At 40.0% G+C, this 10,000-nt stretch overlaps 1 long non-coding RNA gene across 3 annotated transcripts; it reads left to right on the forward strand.

Annotated features, from left to right (window-relative positions):
• Positions 1–2,477: 2,477 nt before the first annotated feature.
• LOC140872932 (uncharacterized) lies at positions 2,478–3,973 on the forward strand. Of its 3 annotated transcripts, XR_012147937.1 has the most exons (5): positions 2,478–2,545; positions 2,665–2,725; positions 2,827–2,952; positions 3,061–3,110; positions 3,795–3,973. It is a non-coding gene; the product is annotated as an uncharacterized lncRNA (long non-coding RNA). The 3 variants fall into 3 exon arrangements; XR_012147936.1 differs by having other exon boundaries at positions 2,498–2,725; XR_012147938.1 differs by having other exon boundaries at positions 2,498–2,725; positions 3,827–3,973.
• Positions 3,974–10,000: the final 6,027 nt, after the last annotated feature.

The raw sequence follows: 10,000 nt of genomic DNA on the forward strand, positions 1-10,000 counted from the left end.
TACTTTTTTTGTCTGTCCTGAGCTGTTTTCATTCTTTTCTGTATAAGCTTCACTTTTTCAATCATTTCTCGGATCATATCAGGCCCAACGTCAGGTACTTCTGAGATATCATCCCAGTATAACGGTGATCTACATTTCTTTCTGTACAGTGCTTCAAATGAAGTCATCTCAATGCTTATCTGATAGCTGTTATTGTAAAAAAATTCTGCAAGTGGTAATGAATATTGCCAAGTAGTACCAAAATCTAGTACTACAGCTCTCAGCATATCCTCAAGTGTCTGGATAGTCCGCTCTGACTGTCCGTCCGTTTGAGTATGATAAGCTGTACTCAGATGCAATTGAGTACCAAGAGCTTGTTGCAAGCTATTCCAAAAGTGTGGTGTAAATCTAGGGTCTCGATCTGAAACAATAGATTTAGGCACACCATGTAATCTTACCACTTCTCTGACATAAATTTCTGCCATTTGATCATGTTTGTACGTCATTTTGTACGGAATAAAGCACGCTGATTTTGTCAACCTGTCAATAATCACCCAAATGGCATCGCACCCTCTGGATGAACATGGTAGCTGTGTAACGAAATCCATGGAAATGTAATCCCACTTCCACTCTGGAATGGACAAACTCTGCAATAGACCACCTGGCCTCTTTTCTTTCCGCTCTCACATGTTGGCAATTCAAACATTTAGACACAAAACCTGTGACATCTGCTTTCATCTGTTTCCACCAATACCGTGTCTTTAGATCATTATACATTTTTCTGCCACCAGGATGAATACTGAATCTACTGCTGTGAGCCTCTTTCACTATCTGTTGTTTCAAATCTGAAATGTCTGGTACAACAATTCTGTTATTCACATATAACACATCATCAGCACTGACCTGATATTCAGATTGATGCCCAGATTTGAACATTTCAATTGATTTTTGAATATTCTGATCATCTTTCTGTGCTTTTTGATTCTCATCAGAAGTTCTGGCTCAGCTTTAATAACACAAACTCTGATAGGCTGCATATCTGTTTTAAATAATAATCCAGAAATACAGCAATCTTCTACCAATTGAGATACACCTATCATAGATAAGGATAAAGAATATACCTTTCTACTTAAGGCATCTGCAGCTGCATTAGATTTCCCTGGATAGTATTTAATCTCGCAATCAAAATCTTTCAATAAATCAAGCCATCTACGCTGGCTCATATTCAATTTTGACTGCGAAAATAGATATTTTAAACTTTTGTGATCAGGATAGATGTCAAACTTCTCAACATACAGATAATGTCGTCATATCTTCAATGCAAAGACAATAGCGGCAAGCTCCAAATCATGGATAGGATACCAAGTCTCGTGTGGCTTTAACTGTCTCGAAGCATAAGCTATAACATGACCTCGCTGCATAAGCACACAACCCAGACCCCTGTGAGAAGCATCACAATAAACAACAAAATCACCTGCACCTGAAGGAATCGTCAAGATAGGTGCACTGGTAAGCCTCTTTTTCAACTCCAAGAAACTAGATTCACAAGCTTCAGTCCAAACATACGGCATATTCTTCTGAGTTAACTGCATAATAGGCTTGGAAATGCTGGAAAAATCTTGATAAATCTGTGATAGTATCCTGCTAAGCCCATAAAACTCTGTATTTCTGGCACTGATGTAGGTCTAGGCCAATTAAGTATATCCTCTACCTTGCTTGGATCCACTGAAATGCCATCACCTAAAATGATATGCCCAAGAAATACAAATTTCTGCAACCAAAACTCACATTTCGATAACTTGGCATATAATTTCTCAGTTCTCAAAGTCTGTAAGATGATTCTGAGATGTTCAACGTGATCATGCACATTTTTGGAATATATCAATATATCATCAATAAAAATAATGACAAAATCATCCAAATATTTCTGAAATACTCTATTCATCAATCCCATAAATACTGCAGGAGCATTGGTTGAACCAAAAGACATGAGAATAAATTCATAATGTCTATACCTTGTTCTGAAAGCATTTTTAGGGATATCTTCATCTCGTACCCATAGCTGATGATATCCGAATCGTAAATCAATCTTATAATAGATAGCTGATCATAAGTACATTTTGTATGCATTAGTTTGTGATATTTTTATGTCTATTTTGTGTGCATTCATATTGTTTTTATGTGTTTTTATGTGTTTTAGTCCATGTTTGTGTATGTAAGACCCAGAAGTTAATTATCTGGTAATTTGGCATAATTAGAATAATTATTGAGATGTTCAATAAAAATAATTATTTATGCCAAATAAATTAGAAAGTGTATTAAAAAATATATGTATTTTTGAATATCGAGATTTAAGCGATATAAAATACATATTAGAGCTAAAATAATACACGAGCGTTAAAATATCTGGACTGTGTCAAGTTGCCCAAATAATAATTAAATAGAGGCAAACACACACCCTTACATATATACATCACACGCATAAAGAAAAGAAAGAGAAAAGATAAGAAAAGTTCTTCCCTAATTCCAAATCCCGTCACTCCCGTCACCCCTCTGCGCAGCTCCGGTAAATTGCCCATAACTTCTTCGTTCGGAGTCCAAAATTCAATTCGTTTGTTGGGTTTTCTTCCTTACATCCGTGGCTTCGATTGAAGCTAATAATCGCTGATTTTGGTCCACGTTTAGGCACGAATCGACCCACTTTCAGAAGCTGGTTGTGCTGCTATTTCTGCTGTGTTTCTTCAAGGTAACTAGCTTCGATCTTGGAGTATTTTAGACAATATTTATGCTGTATTTTGAAGCTTAAGGATAGCTGAACCTTCCCCTGTTCGTTTGCCCCTTTTCCAGCCATTTTCCGGCGAGCTTTTCGACGAGTTCGAAGGTTGCTACGGTCCAGCTAGTTTAGCTTCGAGTTGTGATGTTTTAATCCCTGCTTCCAGCCTTGAGCGTGAGTTTCCAACTGGTTTAGTTGAGGTATAGTGGGCTGCCCGATATTGGGATTTTACCCGCTTGGATTTAATTTGATTTCGTTGGTTATATCGCATCGTTTTGATATATATTGAAATATTAATTGTGTTGTAGGCCGAAACTTTGGGAATTAGAGTTGAGGACCTTCGTTTGAATTGGTATAGGTATGTTACGGTTGGTAACATACAACGGTAAAAATATAAATATTGTTTTACCGATATTATGTTGATTACGTGAACTATATGGATTATGTGAATTTAAATGCCTCGTTGTTTATATGTTAAATTATTTGATATATTTTGTGGCATTTAGAATAGGGCATGATATTCACTACATCACACGTTGAGCCCTATCATTCTTGTTACCCGTTATCATGTTGTATTGTACTCTGGGCACACGTATTGTTATTTCGGGAATCAGCTGGTGGCTTTTTATGCCTAGTATCCCTGAGACCGAAATTATGATTGTCTATTCCTTGATGCATTTTCTGTGTGATATGCACTTGGAATCTTGACATCGTATGTTGTTCGTTATTGTGCCTATCTGTTGTATCGTTATCAGCTGTATGGAGCCGAGTCGTGGGTGTTTAATTTCACCCAGCACGACATACCTCGCATACTTGGCAGGGCGGTTTAGTTACATGACGATGTAGCTCCCCTGTGTTCTAGCTCGAGCATTGTTCCAGTTGTTATCGTACCGTTTGTTGGCTCCTGTTATCTCGTTTACTTTGAGCCCAGTTCATGCATTGCATACTACATTTTATAATGTGTTTATGCATAGTTTATATGTTTTGTTGTTGTTGCCTAACTGTTTCATACCAGAATCCTAACCTCAGTTAATTCTGGGAGGCTACTGTGGCTGCTGTTTGGCACCATGGTAGGCTACCCAAGTGACTTTTCAGCACCAGGCGAAGGGTCCGCTGGCGGAGCTCGTTGAGGAGGTTGGATCATGTCTTGTCTCCCAGTTATATTATGTATTATCTGAGTTATATTATGTATTATGTTAGAGTCATTTTAATATTCTCCGGGGATATGCCCCGATGTATTTGTGTTGTATTTGAGAGTTCCTGCTATGTTTTAAATTATTATCAAGCCTTGTCGGCTCAGGTATGTGTTAACTGTTTTAATTTGTTTTCGTGCCTGGCCGGCACATGGTTGTGTGATGTTTAAATTTGTTGAGGTCCTAGTTTTAGTTATTTTAAATAAACTGCTGTCTGTGTATTTTGGGATGTCCTACTTACGTGGAGGCCATGCCGAAATTTTTATAGGCCCAAAATTTATTTTAAATCGTTTTTCCACTGCTTTGACTTCTAATTACTTGTTTGTATGATAATTAAATGTAATTAGAGTAACCGGGCCTCACAGTGTATTTCACTCTCCGGGTTAATTTTGTAGGAAAATGAATTGTTGAAGAGTGAATTACGAAGCAGCTTTGTTCAAAAAATCAATTTAATTTTAGAGATATCAAAATCCAATCTCCACCGTTCAGAATGAAGTTCAAGATGTTTTGAAACTGCTGTCCAAATTTCAGCTCAATCCGACAGCTAGAACTTGAGATATGAATTTTTCAAAATTGTCGCACGCAGTAGAAATTGCATGGCGCGCGAGCGAGATTTGAACTCGCCCGCGCGCGAGTCACAATTCCAGAAAGATGATTTTCATTGCGCGTGCGAGCGAGAATTCCACTCGCTCGCACGCAAGTTCTGGCGTCAGACTGTTTCAAAAAGTCCTTGTATTGGAAGGAAATTAATTGGTATGGGTTCCGGATCATATAAATAGAAGATATATAATATTTTTTAGGGTTCCGAAGTTCCAGAACGCAGACAACACAAAGGAGGCAGCTACAAGGCTTGGGAGAGAAGATTTCTCTTTTCTTTTCTTCTTCTTATTTTTATTTTTGAATTATTGTTTTCAATTATTGAGTAGTTTTTATTCACCCAAGACGGCGTGATTGGGCCGAACAAATTTATGTAGAAAACTTGAATATCCATACTCTCCTTGAGTAATCATCTATCAAAGACATGAAGTATCTGCCTCCACCATGAGTTTCTGTCCGAGAAGGACCCCATAGATCTGAATGAATGTAGGCCAATGGTTGCTCAGTTGTGTGACTTACTTGTCCAAACGATACTCTTTTTGATTTCCCAGTAGCACAGCTATCACACAATTTCAGTGATTCGATTTTATCTCCACCTAACAGACCCTGTTTAGACAGTTCATGTAATCCCTTCTCACTTATATGTCCAAGCCTCAGATGACATAGCTTGGTTCTGTAGTAACCCAGAACTCATTTTAAGATAATAATATGTTAAACATGATTAAGGGTTAGTAATTAACCAATTCTGGGATTTAATTGGACTTCAGAAGCAAGAAATGAAATTTCATTGTCTGAGCCAGTTCGGACGATCCGAAGAGGACTTCGGACGGCCCGAACTTGACCACCGGGGGCTCCGAAGGTGAGCTTGTTGACTTCGGAGTTAAGGCTGGTTCGGACGATCCGAACTCAAGTTCGAACGGCCCGAACTTGTTTGTGCCAAGTAGGCAGGATTACTCAGCAATGAATTTTGACAAGTGTCGGACTTAGAGCACTTTGGACGACCCGAAGTAGAGATCGGACGATCCGAACTCGACGTGTCTCGCATGCAGACAGTGAGTTGGATCGGACGATCCGAACTCAGGTTCGGAGGGCCCGAACTCGTCCAAAACTTTTCCTATAAATAGGGCTCATTCGATTTCATTTTGAAATACGAATTCCCGAGGTTCCTTCTTCAGTTATATAGTGTGAGTTATACACTTGAGGGCCCTATCGGTTATAATAAAGGTTCTGGAATAACCAAGGAGTGGTTATAGTCATCCAGGACTAGCGACTCCAAAGGGCTATCTACGGACGAAGGTATGGTCCGGGAATCTATTTAAGTTTTGGGAGTACTTATTAGCTTAGTTAAGGCTTATATAATTTATGTAGTGATACGGTGAACTTTTGAATATAGGCTTGGAACCTAGGATCCTACTATACTTGAACTAGCCTAGAGGTACGTACACATTGACTGAGATTTCCAGCGAGTATACATGTTTATATGTTGCATTTATTTGGCATTATTATATGGCATGAGATACGATTTACCGTTTTCTTTATTCATATGTCATGTGCATATACACATTGAGCCTATACCTTGTTATATCTGACTATAGAGCCGCTCAGCTCTATATTCGATAGTCTGTCACTGAGAGTACCGCGACGGCGGGGGCATTTATGTCTGACTACTCTGGTGTACTTGACGAGTGTGGTTGCACCCAGAGGTTGATCCATGCGGTGGCAGCACTCATGTGGCACCGGTTCTGAGCATGACTTTTCAGATGACCCTTTACCATTCATCATGTTGTATGCATCATATTTATACGTGTACTCATGTTCATATACTGGGCGTTAGCGCTCACGTCCTAGTTGTTATCTTGGACATCCTATTCCATGGGGCAGGTCACAGGATGGACGGAGTTGGTGGTTCAAGGCAAGATTAGGGAGCAGGCCTTGAGGAGTTAATTATACAGCATGATTCGATATAGCTGTATAATGTTTACTTTTAAGTATTTCGATATGGTTGTATCACTACTGATGAATAAGCTTGACACTTTTATACTAAGCTGATATGTAATTTATGGTTATGTTTCCGAACGTTTTACTCTGTTAAGTTATTTTGCTGTATTAAGTTTAATGCATGCTATTAGTTGCCAGTTAGTAGGTGATACCATGCAGGGTCACTACATTTTTGGTATCAGAGCATGCTTAGATTTTGGGATTAGTACTTGGGATTTAGAATTAGTTTTGAGTAATTCTTGCGCATTTGAGATTTTAATGTGCAATTCTTTTCAGGATATGGCTGACGAGAGTCACGGTAGTGTTGGCCAGGAAGGTGGTCATCATCATCGTCATCACCGCCATCATGATGATCAACATCGTCATCATGAGGGTAGACGCCTCTACTCTATCAATAAATTCATGCAAGTAGGACCGAAACCTTTGGTGGGAGGCGAGAATCCTGAACAAGCAAGAAGTTGGATGTCTAAACTCGAGAGTACTTTTCGTGCTTTTGATTGTACTTAGGATCAGAAAATTGAAAGTTCTAGAATTTGTTCTAGAGGATCGAGCACGTTTTTGGTGGGATGCCAAAGCTGCTCAGGCTCGTACTGAGAGAGGACAGGTGACTTGGGGAGATTTCTGTCAGCAGTTCCAGAAACTGTATTTTCCTCCAGCTGATCGCCAAGCACGATCGATGGAGTTTCTTACTCTGAGGCAAGGATCAATGACTATTGATCAATATCAGCAATGATTTCTTGATCTGCTACCTTTCAGTCCTCATATTAATAAGAGTGATGCATCGAAGTATGATCTCTTTCTACAAGGCCTGAACCAAGATATCTACTCACAGGTTGTTGTCTGTGATGACCCAGTATCTTATGAGACTTTGGTGAACCGTTGTCGTCTTGTGGAGACCAGCAACAGGCGTGCACAGTTGATGATGTCAGCACAGCTTAGTGGATCATTTGAGCCTAGAGCTCAATCTATTGTGCAAACTGGACCTACGTCTTCTTCTACTCCTACTACTTCATCTGGATCTCATGGTTCACGAGGTATGTTCCGTTTTGGGAAGAAGAAGAAGAAGGAGGAGTTTTGTAGTCACTGTGGAGGGAAGCATCCTGCAGCTTCATGTCGGAGAGCTACTGGTGCTTGTTATATTTGCGGTCAGTAGGGACATCTGCGGAGAGATTGTCCTCAGCGCATGGGTTCTGCTAGTGGATCGGGATCACAGGTTGGATGTCAGGCTTCTATTTTTCCACGAAAGCAGCCGCCACCACAGAGTTCTTCTGGTTACTGTCCCCAGACTCAAGGGCAGGTATTTGCTTTGTCTCAAGAACAGGCTACTGAGGGAAGTGATCGCATGTTGGCAGGTACCTTTCTGTTATGTGGTATTCCTGCACTTGTTTTAATTGATACTGGAGCATCGCATTCCTTTATTTCTAGTCGCTTTGTTAAGAGACATAGATTACCTTATGTATCATTAGATATGGATTTAGTTGTATCTACTCCGCTGGATCAGGAGATAGTAACTAAGCGTCTAGTGATGGGTTGCCTTCTAGAGTTTGAGGGTAATGTATTGTCAGCTAATTTGATGATATTAGCGATGGTAGATTTTGATTGTATTTTGAGAATAGATATACTGACTTTGTATCACGCTACTGTGGATTGTTATCAGCGTCTGGTAAAGTTTCATCCTGCTAAGGGTGATAGCTGGTATTTTTATGGTGAGGGTGCGCGACCTCCGATGCCACTTGTTTTCGGCTCTGAAGGCATGTCATGTCTTGGAGTCAGGTGGGTAGGGCTACCTTATCTATGCAGTTGATATGTCCATGAGTAGTACAAGTATTGATCAGTTACCAGTAGTCAGTGAGTTTCCTGATGTATTCCCTGATGAGATTCCTGGTTTTTCTCCGGTGCGAGAGGTTGAATTTGGTATTAATTTAGTACCAGGAACTACGCCTATATCCCGAGCGCCTTATCGTCTAGCACCATCAGAGATGAGGGAATTGAAACAGCAGTTACAGGATCTGCTTGATAAGGGATATATTCATCCGAGTGTTTCTCCGTGGGGAGCACCTGTTTTGTTCGTCAAGAAGAAAGATGGATCGATGCGATTGTGTATTGATTACAGGCAGTTGAATCGTGTCACCATCAAGAATAAGTATCCTTTGCCGTGGATTGATGATCTATTCGATCAACTACAGGGTACTTCTGTTTACTCCAAGATAGATCTGAGATCTGGATACCACTAGATGCGGGTACGAGACTCAGATATTTCTACGACTTCTTTTAGGACCAGATATGGGTATTATGAATTTCTGGTTATGCCATTTGGTTTGACGAATACACCGGCAGTCTTTATGAATCTGATGAATCAGGTATTTCGAGAATATCTGGATAGATTTGTCATCATCTTCATTGATGATATTCTTGTCTATTCTCATGACAAGGATGAGCATGCACAGCATTTGAGGATTGTTTTACAGACGTTACGAGATAAGCAGCTGTATGCGAAATTGAGCAAGTGTGAATTCTGGCTTGATCGGGTAGTGTTTCTCGGTCATGTGATTTCTAATGAAGGGATATCTGTTGATCCTAGTAAGATAGAGGCAGTGCTGAACTGGTCTCATCCGACGACGGTTGCTGAGATTCGTAGTTTCTTGGGTCTAGCTGGATATTACCGTCGGTTCATCGAGAATTTTGCACAGTTGGCCAGACCTTTGACACATCTTACACGAAAAGATGTTGCCTTCATATGGTCCTCGGATTGTGAGGAGTCATTTCACGAGCTGCGTGGACGTCTTACTACTGCTGCACCTGTGCTAGCTCTACCTTCTGGATCATGAGGTTATGTTGTCTATACTGATGCCTCTGGTCAGGGGTTAGGATGTGTTCTGACACAGCATGGATATGTTATTGCCTATGCTTTTCGACAGTTGAAGACGTATGAGAGTAATTATCCAGTACATGATCTCGAGTTAGCCGCCATTGTATTTGCACTCAAGATCTGGAGGCATTATCTTTATGGCAAGAAATTTGAGATATTCATGGATCAAAAGAGTTTGAAGTATTTATTCACTCAGGCGGAGTTGAATATGCGACAGAGACGCTGGATGGATCTTCTGAAGGATTATGATTGTGAAATCAAATATCATCCAGTTTCTATTAATTTTACTGCTGATGCCTTGAGTCGGCAGGTGAGACTTTCTGCACTTCAGACTAGTGAAGTATCTCATATGATTCAAGAGTGCTGTTCATTGAGTTTTACGCTCAAGCACAAGAAAGGGAGAAATGGGATTCGATTGTATACTATTTTTGTCTGAGCCAGCATTGTATTCTCGGATCAGAGATGCTCAGATATCTGATGTTAAGACTCAGCGTTTGCACGTTTAGCCAATAGAGTTAATACATCTGGATTTCATTTTCAGGCAGATGGTTTATTGTGCTTATCTAATCGAGTGGTTGTACCTAATGTTGC

Source organism: Henckelia pumila, unplaced genomic scaffold (assembly GCF_033568475.1).
Source record: "Henckelia pumila isolate YLH828 unplaced genomic scaffold, ASM3356847v2 CTG_498, whole genome shotgun sequence".
Lineage (NCBI taxonomy): Eukaryota > Viridiplantae > Streptophyta > Magnoliopsida > Lamiales > Gesneriaceae > Henckelia > Henckelia pumila.